This window comes from Eucalyptus grandis, chromosome 11, assembly GCF_016545825.1.
Source record: "Eucalyptus grandis isolate ANBG69807.140 chromosome 11, ASM1654582v1, whole genome shotgun sequence".
Classification (NCBI taxonomy): Eukaryota; Viridiplantae; Streptophyta; class Magnoliopsida; order Myrtales; family Myrtaceae; genus Eucalyptus; species Eucalyptus grandis.
In genome coordinates this window covers 2460237-2467599 of record NC_052622.1, presented here as the reverse complement: position 1 = coordinate 2467599, position 7363 = coordinate 2460237, and the positions used below count along the sequence as shown (strand labels likewise).

General features: G+C 36.2%; 1 long non-coding RNA gene across 1 annotated transcript; it reads left to right on the top strand.

Annotated features, from left to right (window-relative positions):
- On the top strand, positions 1-406 carry LOC120289456. The gene is made up of 3 exons (XR_005547469.1): positions 1-74; positions 151-275; positions 373-406. It is a non-coding gene; the product is annotated as an uncharacterized LOC120289456 (long non-coding RNA).
- Positions 407-7363: the final 6957 nt, after the last annotated feature.

The window sequence follows — 7363 nt, the reverse complement described above, 5'->3', positions numbered from 1 at the left end:
GTTCGTTCAAGAATGGAAAAGTGGCAGCATCTCTGGTCCCTTCATGGACTCCTGTGGATAAAAGAGCAAGACGGGTTTGTCTGAATTCCTTATTCGATCTTTCCAATGCTTTCACCAAAAATTTCAAATAAATAGCTCATTTCAGTGCAGAAACTTTCCTTTGTGACAAATGATGCTGAGAGCCAGACTAAGCTGGTTTGGGGTGATAAAGCCAGAGAAATTCACGACCACTGAACAATGTGCTTCTTGAGCTGATCAAAGGATAGAGAGTCAGGGTCTCTCTCTTTTACAAGATAGCCTCACTTTTTTGTGAAGATGGCGAGTTAACTGGATTCCTCGGATCATATCTAATTTTTACATAATTTTTCACAGAACTGAAGAACCAAGAAAATTTATGGGATTTCCCAGGGATTTTTCATCAAGAAATTATGCACTTATAGGTGAGTTTCCATTAGGATTTATTTCCTCTATTAAGTCAGACTAGGCTTATGGCCGAAAAAATGTCAGACTGGCAACTTCATCTGTACAGATCAAACATTAACAAATGTTCTCTCTTATTAGTCGAGCAAATTCCTCTAGCATTTTGAATAGAACTATCTAGAGAAATTAAAGTCATCACTGATGTATAGTTCTTGTATTGTTATTCAGTCGCTAATTCTGACAGTCAAGTAGCTGCACTGTGAATTGAAGGGCTTACTTTGAAATCAGATATGGTTTTAGAAAATTTTCTCAAGGAAACCATGATTCTCCATTATATATGGATTTTTGGTTTGCGATGATGTGGTTTTACTGCAAATGTAGACAAAAGCTTCATGACACAAATGTAGATTCGGCTAGTCATATTTACAAGGGTTGATGCAGATCTAAGTTTCTGCATTGTTTATGCATGCTATCTGCTAGTCAATTGTCATTCTGACTAGAAACTAAATTGTGGAATCTCTCAGAAAAGGGTGAGGACCTGAAGACACTGAAGAATTTCTCTGAATATCCATCTTCATTGTTCTCAATCCTCATGTCCTGACTAAAAGAAATTATCACCTTCTTTAACTGTAGAACCATCTTCTTGATTTCTCATTCTATTTAACTAGCCTTTAATAGTGTGTTACGCACGGTGCCTGTGAACTAATTTATATATATTGAAGTCGATTATATTATATCAATGGCTTTCTCACTCTTTTTAAAATTCTCTTTAAATCAGTCTCGAGTCTTTTGCTTGAGATCTACATGACATTCAACACAACTTCATTTCACTTTTTGAACATCCATTCTATTAAAAACACCAACACTTAATATACCTTGGCGGATTGCACACCTTCGCAAGCATTCTCTTGAAATGATTTTGAACTTGTGTGTGTATGCAAAAGAGGAAAGTATTAGGAGGATTGCATGCCCTTTTACTAGGTCAACGAAATATAGTACGAGAATCAGCACATCCGTATCATGTTCAAGCTGAGTCAGGCTTGTTCAGACCATGACTCGAGTTACCTTTCACCTCAGTCTCAAGCCACCATCTGCCATACAAAGCTTGAGGAATATATTCTACAGAATGTTCCTACGCATGTGATGTGCACTTAACGGCATGAAAAAGGAAACCAGCACAAGAAGCAATTACAGGTGATAAAGAGAGTCGGAATTGGCCGCTTTCTTATCTAAAAACCAACGTAGAATCTGTATATGAGGGGGTACACGGAGCAGAAAAAAAGAAAGCATAAACAAACACATTCAGCACAAGAAACCAGGACCCGATTCATTTCTTTATTTATTAATCTACTTTGTTGTCCTAAAGAAAAGAGCTTGGAAATCTAGAGGGACATTTAAAAGCCGGAATGGCATAAAGTGTGTTTTCTTTAATGTGCTGTTCCATTCGTTCCCTTGTCTCTTTTCCTTCCATTTGATTCTTCACATCCAGTCGGGTTATACCAATCCAATGGTTCTTTGGATGGCCCATCTCTGGAAAAGTATAAAAATTATTCTATGCTTACTCTATTTACGTCAATTCAGTATTAAATCTTTCAATTATACTTTTTGACTCTCAAGTTTTTTGACAATTTGCCTATATAATCTATCCAAACCAATTTTGATAGAAGATCGTTGATAATAGATGTTAATTGTGCTATGTGACACGACTAACATCAACGTGGACAAATTTCAAATATATATATATTTTTTATGTTTTTGTATTTTTATTATTTTTTCCGTTTTTTTTTTCAACTTTGGGCCGGTAAGGTTGTCAGCCACACTTGGTCTAGCCGAGGGCATGGAGGCCCTTGCCCAAACCTCACCAAAGTGGCAAGCGATGGTCGACATCAACCTCGTTGGCCCATTGCTAAGAAAGGAAAGAATGCCTCCTCATCCCAGACTTGCCTATGGTCGGTGAGGGTTAACTAACAACATTGTAGTCCACGGTTGGGGAAAAAATAAAGTAGAAAAAAATTAAAAATTAAAAAATTATTCACTTCAGCGTCAACAGTGTTATGTAGGACAATTGATATCTATGTCAGCAATTTCTAGTAAAAATTGACTAGATGGACTACATTAGCAAATCATCAAAATATTTAAAACTAAATCGTCACAATTAAAAGATTTAAGACTCAATTGACATATGTGCAATAGATTGAGGACTTTTTTTATGCATTTCTTCCCATTTTAATTGTTGTATGAGCAGTCACTACCCTTCCATGTACTTAATAAGCAATCATGAGGTGTAAGGATTTGAACTAAGGAAGGTGCATTCCGTAACAATCTCGTGTTTGATAGAATTTTCATCTGTTTCCTGGATGAGAGTACATGCAAGCATTGCCTGCTGAATTGGCAATTTCTTGAAGACTGAATACTATAAAGAGAACTTAGAAGTGATTGGCCATTTTCAAAGTTAAGAGGAAAAAAAGGCAGAGAAAATGACATATACGTTAGGGAACAAAAAGTACAAAAAATTGAAGTTAGATTCCGGTGAGAAATCGGAGCTCGGCCGGTAATGAGGAAGATCCAGAAGTGGTTATGCGTGAAAGTATTATAGAGAGAGAGAGAGATATGGCGTTCGCGATCGGGAATGCATATACTAAGTATAGCAGCCGCAACAATGGTGCATTGAGTTCTGAGGAAGCTTAGCTTTGTAAGCCTCTAACGTAAGTCTCATCTCCAAATGTACGCGGCCCATTCACTGATTTGGATGTCTCGCTGCCTCATCAATGTCAGGAACATTTACAGAGATGATATCAACTTTCCGATTTTTGGGGAGACTTTCGACCCTCCATTCTCACTATCATTCCTTGCCTCCCTTCTCTCTCTAAATGCCTTTTAAGAACCCCCCCTCAAAACCCATCCCATTCACCATCCCATTTGAGCCCATCTTTTACTTGGCCACATCTTATGACTGCCACGCCATTATCAGAAACTAGGATGCATTCACTGTGGTAATGTGCAAAATGGACTGCCTAAATCAGAAATCGCTTGGATCGAACCGAATCGGCCGATTGGGTTCCGTTTCTAAGACTGTCAGTTCGGTTCCCGGTTCTTAAAAATGATGTTTGGGTGGTCCGATTTCCGATTCCAAAGGGAATCGGACTAGACCATATCGACTACATATACTTTTGTTTTATTTTGATTTCTTTAGAAAATAAAATTAGTGGGTATAGTTTTTGTTGGTGAGAAAATAAAAACTTATAATTGTACAATAAAATATTTGGATAGAAGTATAGAATTTATCTCTAACTTTGAATTTTTTTCGTCATGCTTTGGAAAATTAGATAATCAGATGAAAATATGAAAATAAAAGTGACCGGCTCTCCATTTTTAAAGTTGGGAATCGGATTGAACCGGAAACTGATGAACCTACATTCGTCAATACCCCGTCATGAAATGTGCTCAACTGCCCAAGCTTTTCCCTGTCATAAATCTTTGCCGTAGCCCACACTCTTCCCCATGCTCTTGCGTTCTACTCTCTTGCCCTCCCCTCCCTTTTTTTAAATACTTTAGTTGCTCCAACAAATTCGCTAATATCCGTCTATCTTTAGCTCTCCTATGCCGACCGCCTAGGTTGTCTTACTCTACCTTTGCGGGCTGTTTATTCTTGGCCCTGCGTGGCCTTTTGGTTAGTCTGTCTTTTTAGTTTGTTGTCTCGGCCCTGCGTGGCTGTTTTCTTAGGCCTCATGTTTCGGCCCTTGCTTGTCTTGACCGCTTTGCGGTGTTTTGTGTCTGGCGCCCTTTCACTCGAGAAGACGTTTGTGTCTTGTTGAGTGCAAGTTTTGTGGTGCCGGATCTTGTATATGTGGTGGTTAAAGCTCAATATATTATTACCCTTTACAAAAAAAAAAAAACAAATTCGCTAATATTTTGTGAGAAAAGTGTCAAAAAAGTTTTAGATCTATTGTATTGATATTAATTTAGTTCTAAATCTTTTAATAGTGTCATTTTAGTTCTAAATCTTTTGACTTGATGACAATTCAATCGTAAACCTTTTAATGATGCCAATTTAGTCTTAAAACTTTTATATACTACCAATTTAGTCCTAAATTTTTTGATTTAGTGCCAATTCAGTCATTTCGACAAATTTTCGCTAGATTTTGCTTATGTGGACATTGTTCGACTTACATGGTACTACTAGCATTGACATAGATAAATTTTAATAATTTTTCGATTTTTAGTTTTCTATTTTACTATTTTTTATGAATTTTTCTCTCCTTCCTTTCTTCTTCCTCTAGATGGTGGCTGGTCGGCAGTGATGGTTAGGTGAGGCCAAGCTTTAGGGAGGGTGGCCTTGGCAAGGGCAGCCTCACCAGATTTGGCTGGGCAAGGCCAACCCATGCTAGGGTCCAACTTGGCTAGGCAAGGCCAACTCACCCGGTTCGTGGTTGGCGATCAACTATCTCCGACTAGCCAGCCATCACCTTGAGGAAGAAAGGAAGGAGGGAGGGAAAAAGAAAAAAAGAAGAAAAAAATAAAAAATAAAAACATTAAAATAATACTAAAATTGTCCATGTTAGCGCCAGGTGGTGTCATGTATTTGGCCGACATCCATGTCAACAAAATCTAGTTAAAATTTATTGAAAAGACTAAATTAGCACCAAATCAAAAGTTTTAGGACTAAATTGACACTACTTGAAAAAGTTTAGGATTAATTTGACACCGTTAAAGTTTTCGAACTAAATTAACACAAATGCAATGATTTTAGGATTTTTCTAACACTTTTTCCAATTTTTTGCCTCAATCATGCGCTACCATTCCAATTCCCCCATTCCAATGGGAATTGGGCATGGGCGACAACACATCCATTAGCTTTTTTGGAGCCGTTCTTTTCATCAATAAAAATTTTAGAACATATTTTAGGGGATTCTTTAATTTTCTTTTCGTGTATGTCGCGACCAAATTTTCGTGTGTGAACCACTTAGGGTTTGGCTAATGGATTGTTAAGCCTAGATTTAACTCAGGCTCTCCCAAGCCCATACCAATTCGCGACTTAGGTTGAAGTTCTTAACATGCAAATGATATTCAGTTAGGAGTCGCCACTAATCTATTTTTGGTGGGCCGATTAGAAACCCAAGCAAAGTAACGGGAGATTTACTTTACTCCTACGAACCAGAGATTTATGAGTTCGGGGACTTGGTTATGCTAAATTTCTCTAACGCCCTTTCGGTACCTTTCTCTTTTATTTTGAAAAAATGTTTGGCAGGCAGCTTGAATTGATTTTAAATCTATTTCCCTAACATGTGAGGCGATCATGCGGGTGCGCAAACCACCAATTTAACACCCAAGAAAGCAAATAAATAAAATGTAAGACTTACGTCATAGCAGCGAAAGCATCTGCAATGTTAGATAAGAATTTACATCAGCAATCCTAGATATGATTTCTAATTAACATGACATCACTCAAATTTTTTTGTTTTCACTTTTTTAACGAGAATATAATCCATATGCAATGCAATGCTTCTAATCTAATATGAAATAATATGGCATGACAATATGTCTTAAACTATATGAATGAGTAAAAAAACTAATGATTGCTTAATGAACATGCAACAATTAGATATGCAATCTAAATTACAAAATGACATAATTCTAATGACGAGCAATTTAATTAGAAACGAACCTAATAACAATCACTAAAATGACGTGCATTTCATGGACCTAATTCTATATGACGTGCACATGATTTTTCTATTCTAAAAAATGCAATCTATCCTAGAAATTGCAACTAATTTATCCTAAGACAAATTTTATGAAATTCGAAATTTAAGAAAAAAAAATACAAAAATGATCTAGCTAGATTAAGATTCTATCTAATTTAAACTAGGGATTAAGTCATATTAAATCCTAATTTAAACTAAGACATTATCTAAATCTAAAATGCAATTTATCTAAAAAGATGATCTAAATTTAAAATGAAATATGCAATTTTATCCTAATATGCAATGCCGTACAAAGAATGCCCTAATTCTACATGACATGCATGATGATTTTTGTGTTTGTTTTTTTTTATTTATAAAATTCGAAATTTAAAATTGCTGTATAATTAAACATGCAATTTAGATTTAAAGAAAACCTAACATCCTAAATGAATGCGTTTTTGTTTTTTTTTTTTTGTTTTTAAGAAACTCGAAATAAATAAATTTCCTATTCTAAACGTGCAAGATAACCCTAAAACGAGGAATATTAAAAAACAAACCTAATCTATCTCAGATTCTTTTTTTTTTATGATTTTTTTACGAAAACAAAATTGATTCAAGCGACATGGCAGTAGATCAGAGCAAGATAAGATTGATATCTAAAAATTGATGAACCATATCTCGCGCATGAGATCGGGTTGGTCAATTTTAAATAAAACCGCGAATCGAATCTCGAGCGTGAGATCGGATTGGCGATTTTTCCGTGCGATTGCGAGTCGTATTTCGAGCGTGAAATTGGACTGTTAATCATATGCACGTTGTGACGGCTATTCGAGATTATGATAACATCATTTGAGAGTTCAATCAAGAATGCAATAATTCGAGCAAGGCAATGAAATATATGAATCTTGACTAAGATAAAATTATTACCTTGTTCAAACACTTGCTTGTCAAAATTGGACAAACTCGACACGATGAAGAGGTGGTGTTGTCTCACGGATGCTCGGCGGGATGCTCACAGTGAAGGGTAAAGAGTTATCATGGTGGAAAGCTCAAGGACCATCAAGAATTACTGACGTGCAGTAATATTGATCAACACTCATATGCACTTAAACAACAGAGAAAGTCAGGTCAACATGCTCTAATCACGAAAACACCGATTTGCACGATTCATATTGGATCCAAGATGAAACACCAACAGTTGACTCGAAATTGACCCTCGTTATCCCAATCCTATCGACATGAACAAATTATGATATTAC